At 46.4% G+C, this 15,232-nt stretch overlaps 1 protein-coding gene across 3 annotated transcripts in view; it reads right to left on the bottom strand.

The window, feature by feature from the left end:
• SLC7A1 (solute carrier family 7 member 1) overlaps positions 1–12,706 on the bottom strand; it is a 62,503-nt gene extending 49,797 nt beyond the window's left edge. For 2 of the 3 annotated variants that reach the window (XM_087814430.1, XM_087814429.1), the window contains exon 1: positions 12,624–12,706. The gene's annotated coding sequence lies outside the window, so the exon portion shown is untranslated. The remainder of the gene's footprint in view (positions 1–12,623) is intronic. The other variant, XM_087814431.1, reaches the window with a different exon arrangement.
• Positions 12,707–15,232: the final 2,526 nt, after the last annotated feature.

Below are 15,232 nucleotides of genomic sequence, written 5' to 3'. Positions count from 1 at the left end.
CAGGCCAGCATGTCCCAGCCTGGCAGCATTTGCAAATTGCAAGTGACTCAACAGAAAAAAGTCAAAATTATCACACTGTATTGCTGGTACAAGAATGAGTCCTGTTTCCTGAAAACTCTCATTTTAATCTCCATAGAAGTATGGATGTCCCTGTGTGTGCTTAATCAGTGTAAAATGTATTTCTTATTGTAGATTGCAGCCAAAGATGTATGAAAGCCACCACCGTTGGCTAACTTGTGTGGAGAACAACCCACCAAACACAGCCCAAAGCAAGGGTTCCTGAAGAGTGGGCTTCCAGAACCCTGCACTAATGTACAAGCTGCTGCTCAGGCTCTGAGACATGAGTGCCTGTGTCCTTCTGAAGAAGCCACAAAGTGGCCTCACCAGAGACAAGTAAGGCTGCTGTGACATTCATCCTCCAGGCACGAAGTCAGAGGCCAGGGTCGTTTCCAAAGCTAAGCCACAGTGCAGGTCAGAATGAGAGGCTGGGTCTGCAAAGAACTTCATACATTAGAAATCAGAACAAGTTCTCTCACAAGAAAACAGGACAAGCTGATCCATTGGTACATGAGCCGTAGAGTATGTGAGTTGTCATTTTACCCCATCTGCAAAAGAGCCTAGTGGCCAACCCAGGAGAAACTTGTTAACTTTCTGACACTGATTTTCAAGACCAATTATTCCTAAAACAGAAACGTCAGAGTCACTCATTCATGGAATGATTTGTACAAAGTACAAAAGGGTGGTACATATTTGTACCAACAAATAAAATAACCCCCAAAGTGAAATGCCAGGGCAGAATTACAGGACAAATTTAAAATAATTTCTGGTTCTTTCTACTTGCCATAATGTTACTATTTAGCTCAAAGACAGTCTTCCTTCAAAATATTCTGTTGTTCCACGGATTACTCAGCAAATATTTGCGGATCACTCAGCAAATATTTATTGAACACTATTTTAGGAGCTGCATACAACACAGAGAACAAAATGAAGTCCAAAGTGTTTTCTTTCTGTGTAAATATATATATTAAGATAACACTCAAGATAAAAAATTCCATCCAGATATTTTTCGCTTTTAATAGTAAAGCTTTTCCCATTAGATCAAATGTCCTTTAAAACGCCATTTCTATTAGCTACCAAATTTTCCATCATGGAGGTGTCATAATTTCCCAAAAGGCCTTTTTAAATGCTTAACACAAGATAAAAACACAAAAGAGAGAAATCGTTAAATATAACATGTCCGACCTAGATTTAGGACCACAATTAAAAAATTTTTTAAAAAAAAAAGGGAAGTATCAACTCACCAACTCACACTCCGGACAGTGGACATTGACATCAACAGTCACACCTTCACCGTGCCATATTAGGTCTATTGTGAATCTCCCTTTATAAGCCCCACTCCCTCTTTGATCTAAGAGCCATTGTCTGTACAGAACAATTTCAATTTCCCTTCTTTTCAGGAAAGGAAATGTTTGCACTTCAAAGGACTTCTTTGAAGAAGAGCCCTGCCATCCTGGCCTGTCCAGGTTAGGCATTCCGTTCCCTGCCCCAGCGGGGTGTGCACGGCCACAGTCACTCTCAAGGCCAGCTCCTTCAAGGGGAGGGTCTGGTGCAGGGGAAGAAAAAACAAATGACACATGGAAAAATACTTCAGGCTTTTGATCACAACCTTCAGAGGTCCCTTTTCACACACAGTGTACATTCCCAGCTCAGGGAAACTGAGGCACAGACCACAGGGAGCCATGGACAATGCAATAGCAGCTTCTAAGAACAAAATCGTTCTAGAAACCAGACTTACTCAGCGAAGACCCCTTCCTGGCTAGGAAAAAGTGGAGCCCCGCTCAGTTATTGCAGGTGATGGCAAAGGGGAGGGCCTTGATACATAAAAGACAGAGGAAGCCCACACTTCAAACACAGTTCTGAAACCTTCCCCTAGGAAATTTGGAGCAGTCACTAACAACAACAACAAAAAATTCACAACTTAGAATTTCACCTCTTCTTTCTCCACTGGCCCACTGGTAAGAGGCCAAGAGAGTCAACAAAAGCAGTATTAAATAACCACGAGATATTCACCAAGAGTTAGTGCTGTTTCTCCTGACCAAGGCCCCATGCCCACCCTTGTCCTCTACTAAGTCTAGGGAGCCAGGGGTATAGAGCAGACAAGAGAGGACCTGTAACACTTCTCTTGAACACATTATGGTCACATAATAATGACCTCCATCCTTCCACACCACAAGGTGGTTTAGCTCACCTGCTCAGGTGGGCAGCTGCCCAAGTGGTAGGCAGGGGCATGAATACAGTTGGCTCCAGATGGGAGCCTGCTCCTTCTCACAGGACTGGCTCTGGGCTGCTGCCTGGGTGTATGAGTGCAAGTCACAGTGACCAGGACACCCTGAGCTGGAGTCTTCCAGCACCTTTCACAAGCCCTCCAGCTGGCACAGCACTAAGCCTTTGTGCTGGAATTGCAGGTGCTTTTCTTTTCTTCTTCTGTACTTTTCTGTACTTTCCAAATTTTTCACAATGAGCATTCTAAGCTTTAGAAACATTTTTTTCTTAAGGAGGCTACTGAGATAGAAAATTTGACCATAGTTTATTCCTTAGAAAGCTCTACTCCCAACAAAAAAAACACAAATTTGATAGATGATACATGATAGATAGATGATGACAGATAGATAGGTAGATAGATGATTGATGATAGATAGATAGATGATAGATAGATAGATAGTAGATAGATAGATAGATAGATAGATAGATAGATAGATAGATAGATAGATAGATAGATAGATATGGCAATAAAGGATATTATTTAGACAAGTGAAAGTTGAATATGGACTGTGAGCTAGTTAACAATGTCACTCAATGTTAAATTTCCTGATTTTGATACCGTGCTGTGGTTAAGTAAGAGAGTGTCCTTATTCTTAGAGAGACGCACTGAAATATGTCAGGGTAAATGAAAAAGCATGATGTCTTCAATTTACCTTCAAATGGTTCAGGAAAAAAACGCATGTATGTATGGAGATAGACTGATCAACAGAAAGAAAGAACAGAGGAAGCAAAGTGTGAAAAATTGGTGAATTTGAGAAAAGGGTCCATAGGAATTCTTTGTACTACGCCTGCAATGTTTAAACCTAAAATGCTACCCAAAAGAAATTTGAAAGAGCTCTTCCCGTAAGCTGCCTGAGGTGACCTCTGAAAATGATTCCCTATTCGCTTGACCCAGAAAAACCCACAAAATCATGCAAATCAAGAGGTTCAAATCTTCGTGTTCACTTTAAGAACAATCATGAAACTGCCCAGGCCATCAGGGTATGCATATCTGAAAAGTCACCAATTATCCGAAGGATGTCACTTTACAGAAGCAATGTGTGCCATTCCGTCATTACAATGGTAGAGTTGGTAGGTGAACCCAAGCCAAACACAGAGGCTGGTCACAGGGCTGGTCGCCCAAAAAGAGTGCTGAATTTTTGCTGTACATGCTTAAAAATGCAGAGAGTAATACTGAACTTAAGGGTTTAGATGTAGATTCTCTGGTCATTGAGCTCATCCAGGTGAACAGAGTCCCCAAGATGCAGCATAGAACTTACAGAGTTCATAGGCTAGGATTAGCCCACACAGGAGGTCTCCCTGCCACACTGAGATGATCCTTCCTGAAAAAGAGAAGATGGTTCCTAAACAAAAAGAGGCGGTTGCACAGAAGAAAAAGGTATCCCAGAAGGAACTGAAGAAACAGAAACTAATGGCCTGGGGAGTAAATTCAGCATAAAATAAATGCTAATAAAAGTAAAAAAGAAAAAAGATAGTAAGTTGAAATGCAGGAAGGGGTGGAGTTGGTCCAGGACAGATGGCAGGTGCTGTAGGAGGTAAAAGAAGTGTTTTCCAAGGAAGGAGTCACTTCCCCACCTCGCCGCACTACATACAGCAATCAGCAAGGCAGAGGTCTGAGACAGGGCCACCCCTACCACTAGTCCTGAGAAGAATGGAGTATCATCTGGAAATGACTTTTCCCTATAAGTAGAGTCTACTTCCCATGCACAGGGCTGTCCCCATGTGGAGATGACTAGGTGTAGACAAATGGAACGGGGCTCCCCAGTAGACTGGTCCGGCCTGACTCTGGGGATGTGAATGTCAAACTACTGACCCAGAAAGAATGCAGCCCAGCCTCTGTCATACACACCAGCTCCAGGTTCTGACCACTACCCAGCACCGCTGTCCCAGGGACAATGGTGACAGCTGTACCCAGAGCTCTGCTGCTCAGGCTTAGGGAGCACAGACCTGTGTTCAAAGACCTGAGAGAAATCTAGACAGAGGGGAAAAGCAGGGCGCTGTCCAGCGGCAGAGCAGCAGGCCCCTGCACCTCAGACTCTCACTCAGAAACGAAGAGGGGGATGGGGACAAGCCCCTTCATGCTCCTGTACTGAAAGTGGGCACCTGGCCCAGCCTGGTGCACATGGCGTACAGAACATGGTCCCAAGAAGACCCAGGCGCCAGGTGAGGCTGACGCCCATGACCAGGCAGCACACTTGGTGGGTAAGACTCAAGCCAGGCCCCTGTGTTCAACAACTTGCTCTGCCACTCACTTCCTACCTGTGTGCCTGCGGGAAGCTTACAGCCCTTCAGTGCCTCCATTTCCCCATCAGTCAAAACAGCAGCACCAACCTCCTCGTCAGTGGTGAGGATTAAATGGAAACATATAAAGTGCAAGTTTGTTCTTGTGATTCTTGATCTCCCTGGCCCAGGGTGCTCCCTTCCTTCTCGTTTGTGTACCGGACTCTGGTTAATGGTGCTTGGTAGGCAGATCAGAAGATACCAGCAACAGAACATCTGTACAGCAACCTTACAAGATCAACTCTAGCATCTTCATCACAGGAAGGGAGGTAACAGAACAGCATGGAGAAATATACTGAGACAATGTTTTGCTCCCCCATCCCTTCTCCCTGCTGCCCAGGTGATGCTCCCTCCCCACCCCAAGGCACTAGAGGACTGCACATTATAACCTCCAAGAAAGAGGAATCAGATGGAAAACAGAGATGGTCCTAGGTTTTGGGCTTTGGATTTTAAACCCAAAGCCCTCAGGGTAATTTGGACAAAATGGCTGGGGATCAGGATGACTATGACCAGGGCAGAAACCCCTCAAAAAAAACACAAATATACGCACACACACACTTTCCCACACATAGGGAGGGAAGCACAAAGAATGGGGCTATGAGCTTTGCTTTCCAGAGGTTCAAGAGATCCAACCCAACATATGTGGTTCTGAGAGCTAAGGTAACCTGTCCTCCACACCCAGGGAGGAACCTGGTTCCAAAGACAGAATGGTTTCAAGGTCATCCAGGCAGTCAAAACCAACAGAGCCCAAAAGACTATGGTTCCTCCCCAGTGTTCCCCTTCCCCACTGTGGCAAAAAGGCCACAGAAAGCCCTCCATGACCTCTATTGTGAACGGTCAGTGGTAAAGAGGCCTACAGGGGACAATGGTACAAGAACTAAAGCCATATCCACAGATCCTGGCCCGAGATCAGGAGAGGCTCGACGTCCCCACAACACCCTGGCACTCCACCATCCCTGCAATGCAGAAACAAGACCGAGAAAATGGGACTACATGTTAACAACTTGTCAAAATGGGATAGCAAGATAAAGTTATTATAAAAATGATTTCTTAGAACAGAAACAAGATGGTGGCATAGGTAACAGCTGTACCCACCATCTCCCACAATCACATCAAAATTACAACTAAAATACAAAACAACCATCACTCAGAACCTCCTGAAATCTAGCTGAACAGAATTCCTACAACCAGGGAACTAAAGAAGCATTCAGACCCTGCCGGCAGGCAGGTGCCATATTTGAATCTCCAACACCTGACTCACACCTTCGACCCCACCCCTCCCTACCTGCAAGCTCATCCAAGCCATTTCCAGTGGCTTCTCTATGCAAATGGCCTCTTGAGCCCCATGCTTACAACTTTCCTAAAATCTCTCAAACAAGCAGCAGCATGCTCCATAGGGCTTGATAAGTGGCCTCAGGCCTGGCACTAGTGGCAGCCTGCATTGGCTCATAGTTTGGCCTCTCCTGGACACCGCCAAGTCCAGCACAAGTAGCAGCCAACTACGGTTTGCTGTGTAGCTCATGTTGGGTGGCCCTGGGCAAGGCACTGGCAGAAGCTGACTGCACCTCCCGGAAGGCCCAGAAACAGTGCACCTGGTGGTCAGACTCGATCATGCTGGATTACAACCCTACCACATCCATGAGTGACACACTCAAGGGGTGCACTTGGTGAACACCGAAGCTCCACTGAAGTAAATCCTGCTCCAAAGGGGTGTCTCCAGCACAGCAGCTCTTTGGCTATAGTTTAAGCAGGTCCTCACAGCTGACTGGCCTGCAGGTCAATTCCTCCCAGTGATGCCAACAGTAACCAAGGCTCAACTACAACAGCCCACACAGGGGAGCACCTAGAAGGCCCAGCTCAGGTGACTGGGGAGGCTTAGCCACTGGATCCTACAGGACACCTACTACACAAAGCCACCCTACAATTCCAGGAGACATAGCAGCTCTACCTAATACATAGAAACGAACAGCAGGAAGCATCCAAAATGTGGAGGCAAAGAAACATGTCACAAAGGAAAGAAAAGAAGAAATCTCCAGAAAAGGAACTAAATGAAATAGAACCAAGCAAGCTAACAGATACAGAGTTCAGAATTTTGTTTATACGGATGCTCAAGCATATTAGTAAGACTATTAAGAAAACAAGTGAGACCATCGATGACCTAATAAAATACCTATCAGAAATAAAGGCTACATGAACTGAAATGAAGAATAATTTACAGGGAATCAACAGTAGAGTAGAGGACGCTGAGAATCAAATCAGCAATTTGGAACATGAGGAAACAAAAAACACCCAACCAGAAGAGCAAAAAGAGAAAAGAATCCAGAAATATGAAGATAGTATAAGGAGTCTTTGGGGCAACTTCAAGAGGTCCAACATTCGTATTATTTGGGTACCAGAAGGAGAAGAAAGAGAGCAAGAAATTGAAAACCTATTTGAAAAAATAATTACAGAAAACTTCCCCTACCTGGTGAAAGAAATAGACTTACAAGTCCAGGAAGCACAGAGTCCCAAACAAGGGGAACCCAAAGAGACCCACAGCAAGACACATCATAATTAAAATGCCAAAGGTTAAAGACAAAGAGAGAATCTTAAAAGCAGCAAGAGAAAAGCAATTAGTTACCTACAAGGGAGCCCCCATACGACTGTCAGCTGATTTCTCAACAGAAACCTTGCAGGCCAGAAAGGAGTGGCAAGAAATATTCAAAGTGATGAAAAACGTGGAACTACAATCAACATTGCTTTACCCAGCAAAGCTATCATCTGAACTGAAGGTCAGATAAAGAGCATCACAGGAAATGTTGAAGGGCCTTCTTTAAGAAGAAGCTAATGAACAAAAGAATCTGACAAACTAAATAGATCCAGAGACATTGATGCATGCAACAGACAATCATATTTCAGAGGAAAGAAAGAAGGGGGGTGGAGTATGGGAAGAGATTAAACAAAGAAGTTATACGCATATATGCATAACCCATGGACACAGTGAATAACGAGGTGAAGGCTTAGGGAGGGGGTGGGAGGGAGTTGGAAGGGGTCATTTGGGGGGGAGAATGGGACACCTGTAATACTTCAACAATAAAGATAAATTTTAAAAAAATAAAATAAATAAATATGAGAGAACAGGGAAAAGCTAATGAATAGAGGACAAAAAAAAAAAAAAAAAAAAAAAATTTCTCTCCACACCTAAATCAAAGAACTGAGCTTTCTTTCCAGTATAATAACTAACATTTATATAAAACACTTAGTCTGTGCCAGAAGTTGTATTAACTGTGTAACTGGACTACCCCCATTCAAATCATCTCACTCCTATAAAGAAAGCACTAGAAGCCAACTGTTATGCAAGCAATATGGAAAAGAACTTAAAGTGGCCCTGAGAAATATCTTAGAACGGGCACTCATCCTGTAAGTGGAGCCTAGGCTGGGACCTGTCCCTTTTGCAGGAGGGGCCCATGGCATCTACTTGGACCCTACGAGAAGCTCAGGCCAGCCACACCAAGTGGAGGCTACTCCCCTACAGCTCAGACTCAGTACTGATGGTCTCTATGATGCAGAGCACACTGTACCTGGAGCACACAGGCAGCATAGGACCTGCTCCTAAACAAGTAGAAACATATTTGTTCTCAAGTCAAGAACCTCGTCTGACCAAATCTTGTGAAGAAAGCACTACAGGAGGAATATGGAATGTTAAGGAAACAAAACTGCCCCTCCCCTCCCCACACAAAAGGGAAAGTCCATCCAGGGACAAGGGAGAGATAATGCATAAATGTTCAGAGGGAAGGGAGGCCCTACCTCCTACCTCCTACCTCCATGTAAGTCCCCCTCCCCAGTCTTTAAAGGTCCCTGAGCTGGACTTCTAGCTGCCATCATCAGAACAGTAGGCTTGTTTCATGAAAGAACTCATTTCATGAAAGGAATCGAAACGTATTGATTTAGTCCCTTTATTCTTTCACAGAATCCTGCTGACTAGAGGGAAGGCTTCCCCAGTCTACGACAGAACAGGTCTACCAGGTTCAGAAGGTCTCAACAACTTTCAGGAGGATGTACACAGAGACAGATGCAAAGCCTAAGGTTGTGCTGTCCCCAGCTTGGGTGGCACCTGCCCTTGGTTCCTAGAAGCATCCTTGTCCCATGGCAGCTCATCTAAGGCCCACGGAAGCTGTGAAGGCCTCTTCTCTCACCACACCACTCTAACTCCAGGCCCTGCAGCAAATGCACATCTGCTAATAACAATAAACAGGGGGGAAAGCCAAATGAGGGACAATGGGTGTCACAGGATGGGCGAGCCTTATGCTAGAACCTACTCTGATGTCCAGAAATGTCATTCCTACAGCCTGTATTCCTGGGATGAACAAATCCTGAGTGACATGTGAGGTACATACTTCACCCACAGCTCGGCCAACACAGGGTGTCTGAAGAAGTGCCTTCAGAGTACAATGAACATATTCAGTTGTCCACCACTGAATCATTTAACCAACCTGCTGCTTGTCCTTCTAGCAAATTCCCAGGTGGCAAGCTCACTAACTGTTCCATGATAAATTATGACTCCCTTTAAATTTCAGGGGTTGTTATTTTCAAAGTTGCTTTGGAGTTGTGGTGCAGGATTGACAGGGATTATGGAGAAAGAAAAAGAGAATTCCTATAGTTTACAAGGCTGATGTTCTGCCACTGAAGATTCTACTACCATATTTTCTTGACTAGAAGACACCTAGATCCTTGGGGTGGACAGAACCTTGACCGGGGATCCAATGCCCGTTTAAGGCCCAAGAACCCCTGGAACGTAGATCCCAAAAGCCCAGGAATGAAAAAGCAGGAACACCCCATGGCCTTAGAATCCCAAGTGCCAAAGGGTCTCCATCCTGACAACGGGACAAACCCATGGCCGGGCTGCCCACTGAAAGGCGGCAGGGGAGCTGAGGGAGGCTGCAGGAACCGGGAGAACCTCTGTTCAGGTATGAGGAGGCATGAAAGCTAGGTGAGAAAAAGGACACTCCAATCTGGGGTGTCTACCAGGCAGTCACAAACCTAGGAAGGGCCCCCAAGAGGGTAGCTCTCCTTCAGCCCTGTCCCTTGAGGATGAAAGTGGCAGTTATGACTTCAGTCCTTCCCCACCTGCTCTTTCCTCAGCCTCCCCCATCTCACTAATGAGGCAACTCTACTCTTCTTAGAATCATAGCAGACCCTGTTCACGCCTCACACAGACGCCACTGGGCAATCCTGTTGAGTCTACCTTTAAAATCTACAGCGAAGCAGAATTCAACCTTCTCACACGTCTACCACTTCCACCCCAGTCCAAACTGCCCTCACCTCACACCGAAATTACTCACGGTCACTCTTTCTTGTGTAGAAATAGCCTAGACTAAGGTTTTATTCCAGAATTAGTTACACATCTCTGAACTGGTCTCCCTGCTTCCATGTTTCCCCCCCACACACACACACATCTCTTCTCTACACAGAGTTGGAAGTAATCACGAGAGCCTCTAATGGTTCCCCACCCTCACTCAAAGTAAAAGCAAAGTCCCCGTGGCCTATGGGACCCACGGTGGTAGAGGGCCCCCAGGTCGGAAGAGGCCAATCACATAGGAGAAAGATAGGCACCCTGGCAGGTGTGGCTCAGTTGATTGGAGTGTTGTCCGTACAAGGAAAGGTGGTGGGTTTGATTCCTGGTCAGGGCACATGCCCTGGTTGTGGGTCCCCAGTAGGGGCATGTAAAAGAGACAACCAATCGATGTTTCTCTCTTACATCACTGTCTCTCTCTTCCTCTCCCTAAAATTAAGAGCCAGGTAGAATGATGGAAGTCTCAGAAAGTGTCTCTGGCACAGACAACTCCAGGCAATATTCCTTTCCATAACAAAAAAAAACACTTATGCCTGTTTCAAATCTGTCTGGGAGTAATAAGCCAATAACTCCAAATACACAGTAATGGAGTCATTGTCAGCCATGACAGCTATGTCAAATGGCAATATGCCCAAGATGGAGGTAATGGGGTATAACGGGAACAACCTTTGGAAGGGCCCAGAACATCCAAAACTACAAGTCTGGACACTCAGGTAAGGACTCCATCTGGACACTTTGTGGGCTATCTATAAGAACTTAAGAGCTCTGACCATCCCACACTCGAGTTTGGCTGGACAATGGGTCACACTCAGAACCCAATGGAACTTCTGCTCCACCAGACACAAGCTGCCACACAGCCACCTGGCTTGAGGTGGATGCCCACCTCTCCATCCCTAGAGGCTGTCAATGATCTGGACCTCGAGTTCTATCCAGTAAGCTCCCCCTTTCTGTGTGTAATCTGTGTGTAACCCTATTGGTTTACTGAGTATTGAGAAGGTCTTCCCTAATAAGCCTGGCATTGTGGAAAGATAAACTTGTGTGACTCCTTTTGGGGATGCTCCCTTGCTCATGACAGGGATTAATTCAATTAGACATAATGCTGTGTCCTCCAACATTATTACATATTTTTACTGGCCTTAGTAGAAACTAGACTAGAAAAGCCAATAAAAAAACATGTATTTAATCCCACCAAGGAATGGAAATTTCTACCAAATATAATTAGAATTCAAGCTCCTGAGGCCAGCAATCTTGACTTTCAAGCTTTTTTTCCCTCTAAAGCAAATAATTATAACACCTAAGAGCACCCATGTGGCTCAACTCCAGATTCAAACAAGATTTCTGATCTCAATTATTAAGTTTTGTCCTGTTTGTTTAGTCAAACTCCTTTGACATCCTTTAAATTTTATGTGTAATGATTAAACATAACCTTAATATGCTAAACCTTTAAAAACTATTTTAACCCATTGTTGACGTTAGCCCCTAAATTTGTATTCTAATTGTGTGACTTAAATAAGACCTTTTGTTTTAAATACAGAAGAGTGTGTTCATATAAAAATAACTTCCGCTCACACCAACTAAAAACATCAGGGGGATAACTATACCATGGTTTCCTATTATCGGATCCAAACATAAAAGGCAAGAACTGTCAAAACAAATAATAAACAACTTGTAATTCATATTAAACACAAATAGGAAATTCAGCCCGAGGCCAACATACTCAGTCCTACTGGTCAAATTTTTAAGAGCACATTTTAGGACATAGAGCTGGGGCAGAAACCCTAACCCTCTCCTCTTGGAACTAAATCTGGAATAAATCCATCTCCAGGTGACTTCCACATCAGAGCCTGACCCTGCATACTGAGATGCATAGTTGTCTTCCAGAAGGAGCATGTCTGGCTGTCCTGCTCATACTAGTCAAACAGGACTCCTGCCTGGTGTCCACACCCACTGCAAAGGTGAAGGAGCTACCATAGTACAACCGCTCTGTGTACACACATGTTCTAAAAGGAACGCAAGGAACACACTGAGAAAACGTGATCTTTATGAAGCCGGAAGAACTTCCTCCCCCTCCAAACTCAGGATGCTTGACGCGACGTCTGGTCACAAGAAGCCCACCCAGGCGGGACTTCCCCGGGAAAAAACCCTGAGGCCCAAGGTAAGGGGTGTAGACAGCCAGGGCATGCATGTCGGGGGTTTCGGGGGAGAAGAGAGGTGGATGCGGTGCAGTCCCCCGGCCGGCCACCAGCCGCGGGACCACCCTCCGGGATGCTGGGTGGACTGGCGCCCCATGGCGGATGACACATCGCAGACCTCTAGAAGGGTTGGGGGGCTATGTACGCTCCGCGCCAAGCACAAGAGCGTAGCTGGAAGCTCTGTCCAGCCCAGTGCCCGCCCGCCCCACCCGTAGACCACCAGAGCGTCCAGGCGCCGGGTCCCCTGGGAGGCGGCGGTCCTGCCCGCGCCGCCAGGTGGGCCACGCGCGCTCACTCGCTGTTGCATCATGCACCACGCCGCGCCATAATGGGCACCGGCCGCGCAACGCCAGGCCGCCCTGCCCTCGCCACCCGGAGGACGCCAGCGTCCCGGTGTGGGGGCCCGCGCCGCCCTCCCACGGCCCCACGCGGCCCGGAGCCCCCCCAAGGTGACCCGGAACCGGGGGCTGCCCCGGCGCGGCGGGGCCGGTACTCACCAACGCCGGCGGGCGGCGGGAAGCGGGGCCGCGCTGGATGGACCGAGGCTCGGACGGAAGCGGCCGGGGGCTCGAGCAGGGCTGCCGTTAGAGGACGCTCGTGGCCACGACCGCCGTCGCGCGCGTGGACCGCTCACCCCCGCCTGCGCCCGCTGAATGGAGCGTGGCTGCCGGAACCCGCGTCAGCCCTCCGCCGCGCGCTCGGCCGGCCGCGCGTCACCGCCGTGCACCAATGGGAGCGCGCGCAGGCCGCCGGGCGGGGCGGTGGCGCGGCAGCCGCGCTCCTCGTGTGGCGGTTCGGCCTCTCGTTTTTTTTTTCTCAATCAACCCGAGCGGGCGCGCCAACGCATTCTTAGGTCCCCTGCAGCCCGGACAGCGTGGGCCGGGGCGAGGACCTTGCCAAGCCCCGACCTGACCGGCGAGCCCCGCTAGCCGACACCACTTTTCCTTTTCCAAACGTGAAAAGATTTGGGAGAAACTTAAATGGTTTTTAAAAAATTATTACACATCTTTTTTTTTCTTTTATTTTATTGCAATCCGTTGCTTTTTGTAAATATCTTGCCCATTGTCAGGAAGGGCCCCAAAGCCTGCATCCGCCTTTGCCGCTGGCGGGAGGACCTGCACACCTGGCCGGAGAGCTACTCAAGCGGCCTTCTTCCCGAGTCGCTGTCCCAGGGACCGCAGAAATCTGAACGCCAATCCCACACTACTCTCCTCACCGAGCAGCCTCCAAAAACCAAGCAAGGACCACAATCTACAGAGATCCAGTAATCTGTGACATGAGGGAGACGCGCCGGCCAGGTTCATCACGCAGCCTCCTTCCGGCTTCGTAGGAAAACCGAAAACCTGTAGGTCGGTCAGTGGCCATGGCCTTTGACTCCTTTCCACACCTCCTACCCGCCCAATGTCTTTGGTCAGTAACGGGGGCTCATGTCAGCCACTGGACGTGATACTCCCTTATAATTACTCTAGCAACTTATACAGCATATAATCGCACGGTGCTAGCTTGGGAAAAGGTTATAATGAAACATTAAAAGGGGCTAATATTTGTAAAGCACAGTGAACAGTGCTTGGCATCATAATAACCGACTATGCCTTGTTTTAAAACTATACATTCCAGTTTCAATTATAGAGTGGTAAAATTTTGCTCCAAAATTACACTAAGGAGATCTACGTGCTGGGGCTTTTTCTAAATCTCACACAACCTTCTTTACCTTCTGGCACTGCCAGCAAAGGGTGTTCCCCTTCTCAACCAGTGTGACTCAAGGACCAACTACTTTGACTTTAACACCAGATCTGGATTTCAATCTGAACTCTGCCACCTTGTTTACCGTGTGGTCGTCTGCAAGTTATTTCACCTGTGCTTGGAGCTCATAAACCTTATATTCTTATCAGAAATATGTTTGAAATACGATTGTGAGTTTTAATAAAAAACTTTTGGCAATAGATGAAATTTAGTAGATTGTGGAGTTACTTTGTTTGGGCAACAGAGGGAGGGAACATAGAATTAATAGTTGTAAATTCTGAGAGCAAGTGTTCCAGGCTTTGATGGGAGTGTAAGTGGAACTTAACCAAAAGGACTTTTAGCACTGTGCTCAGGTTAGCAATCCACCCAACAGGCTTCATCTTCAGAAAGATAATAGGAGACTCTCATTGACAAGGCCCATAAGCAAGCAACTTCCCAGCAAAAAAGATTCAGTGTGAACTAGGGAAAAAATAATTATGCTCAAGGGCTCTGCAAAAAGCTAGAAAAAAAAAGATGGGGAAAAAAACCTGGCTGTATATTTTAAGTAAAGCTATATTTTAGCCAGGTTAGGATTCATGTTGCAGGTCCAACAGAACCATGAGTGATAGGTAACCTTGATTAGAATCAAAGAGCAATTGAGCCCAGATTCCAAAGAAGGTTAAGGAATGGAGTTGCTAGAATTTAGGCCCAAGAGAGTACCATCTAAAGTTAAAGTTGACAGACCAAGTCACAGCCTAGTACCATTAGGCACCATGTATGTATAGAAAGTACACAGAATCAGTCAGATGTGGTTTTGAACTCTATTTCCTGCCATCTGCTGGCCTACGGGAATTGTGCTTGTCCTCTCTTAGCCTCAGCTAGAAAGGATTTTACTACCTGCTAGATAGGTATGAACTTCATGGTAAGAATGAAAAAATATATATTCAATAAACATAAAGCTGGGAAATGTACATAAGGCAATCACAGAAACTAAATCAAAATGGATCAAAGCCTTAAACATAGACCTGCCCTGGCAGGGTGGCTCAGTTGGTTGGAGTGTCATCTTATGCACCAAAAAAGTTTTGGGTTCAGTTCCCCAGTCAGGGCACGTACCTAGGCTGCCGGTTCGATCCCCTGTCAGGGTGAGTACAGGAGGAAGCCAATCGATGTTTCTCTCTCTCACACTCCCTCTCTCTCTAAAAATCAGTAAAAACATATCCTTGGGTGAGGCTTAAAAAACAAACAAGACAAACAAACAACCCGTAGACCTGATACTATAAAACTCCTAAAAGAAAACATAGAGAAAAAGTTCCTCAGCATTAGTCTTGGCGATGAGGTATTTATTTTATCTTTATTGTTGAAAGTATTATAGGTATCTCCTTTT

Source organism: Miniopterus natalensis, chromosome 2 (genome assembly GCF_054644295.1).
Source record: "Miniopterus natalensis isolate mMinNat1 chromosome 2, mMinNat1.hap1, whole genome shotgun sequence".
NCBI lineage: Eukaryota > Metazoa > Chordata > Mammalia > Chiroptera > Miniopteridae > Miniopterus > Miniopterus natalensis.
The sequence above is the reverse complement of the archived record's forward strand: the minus strand, read 5'-3'. Positions and strand labels throughout refer to the sequence as shown.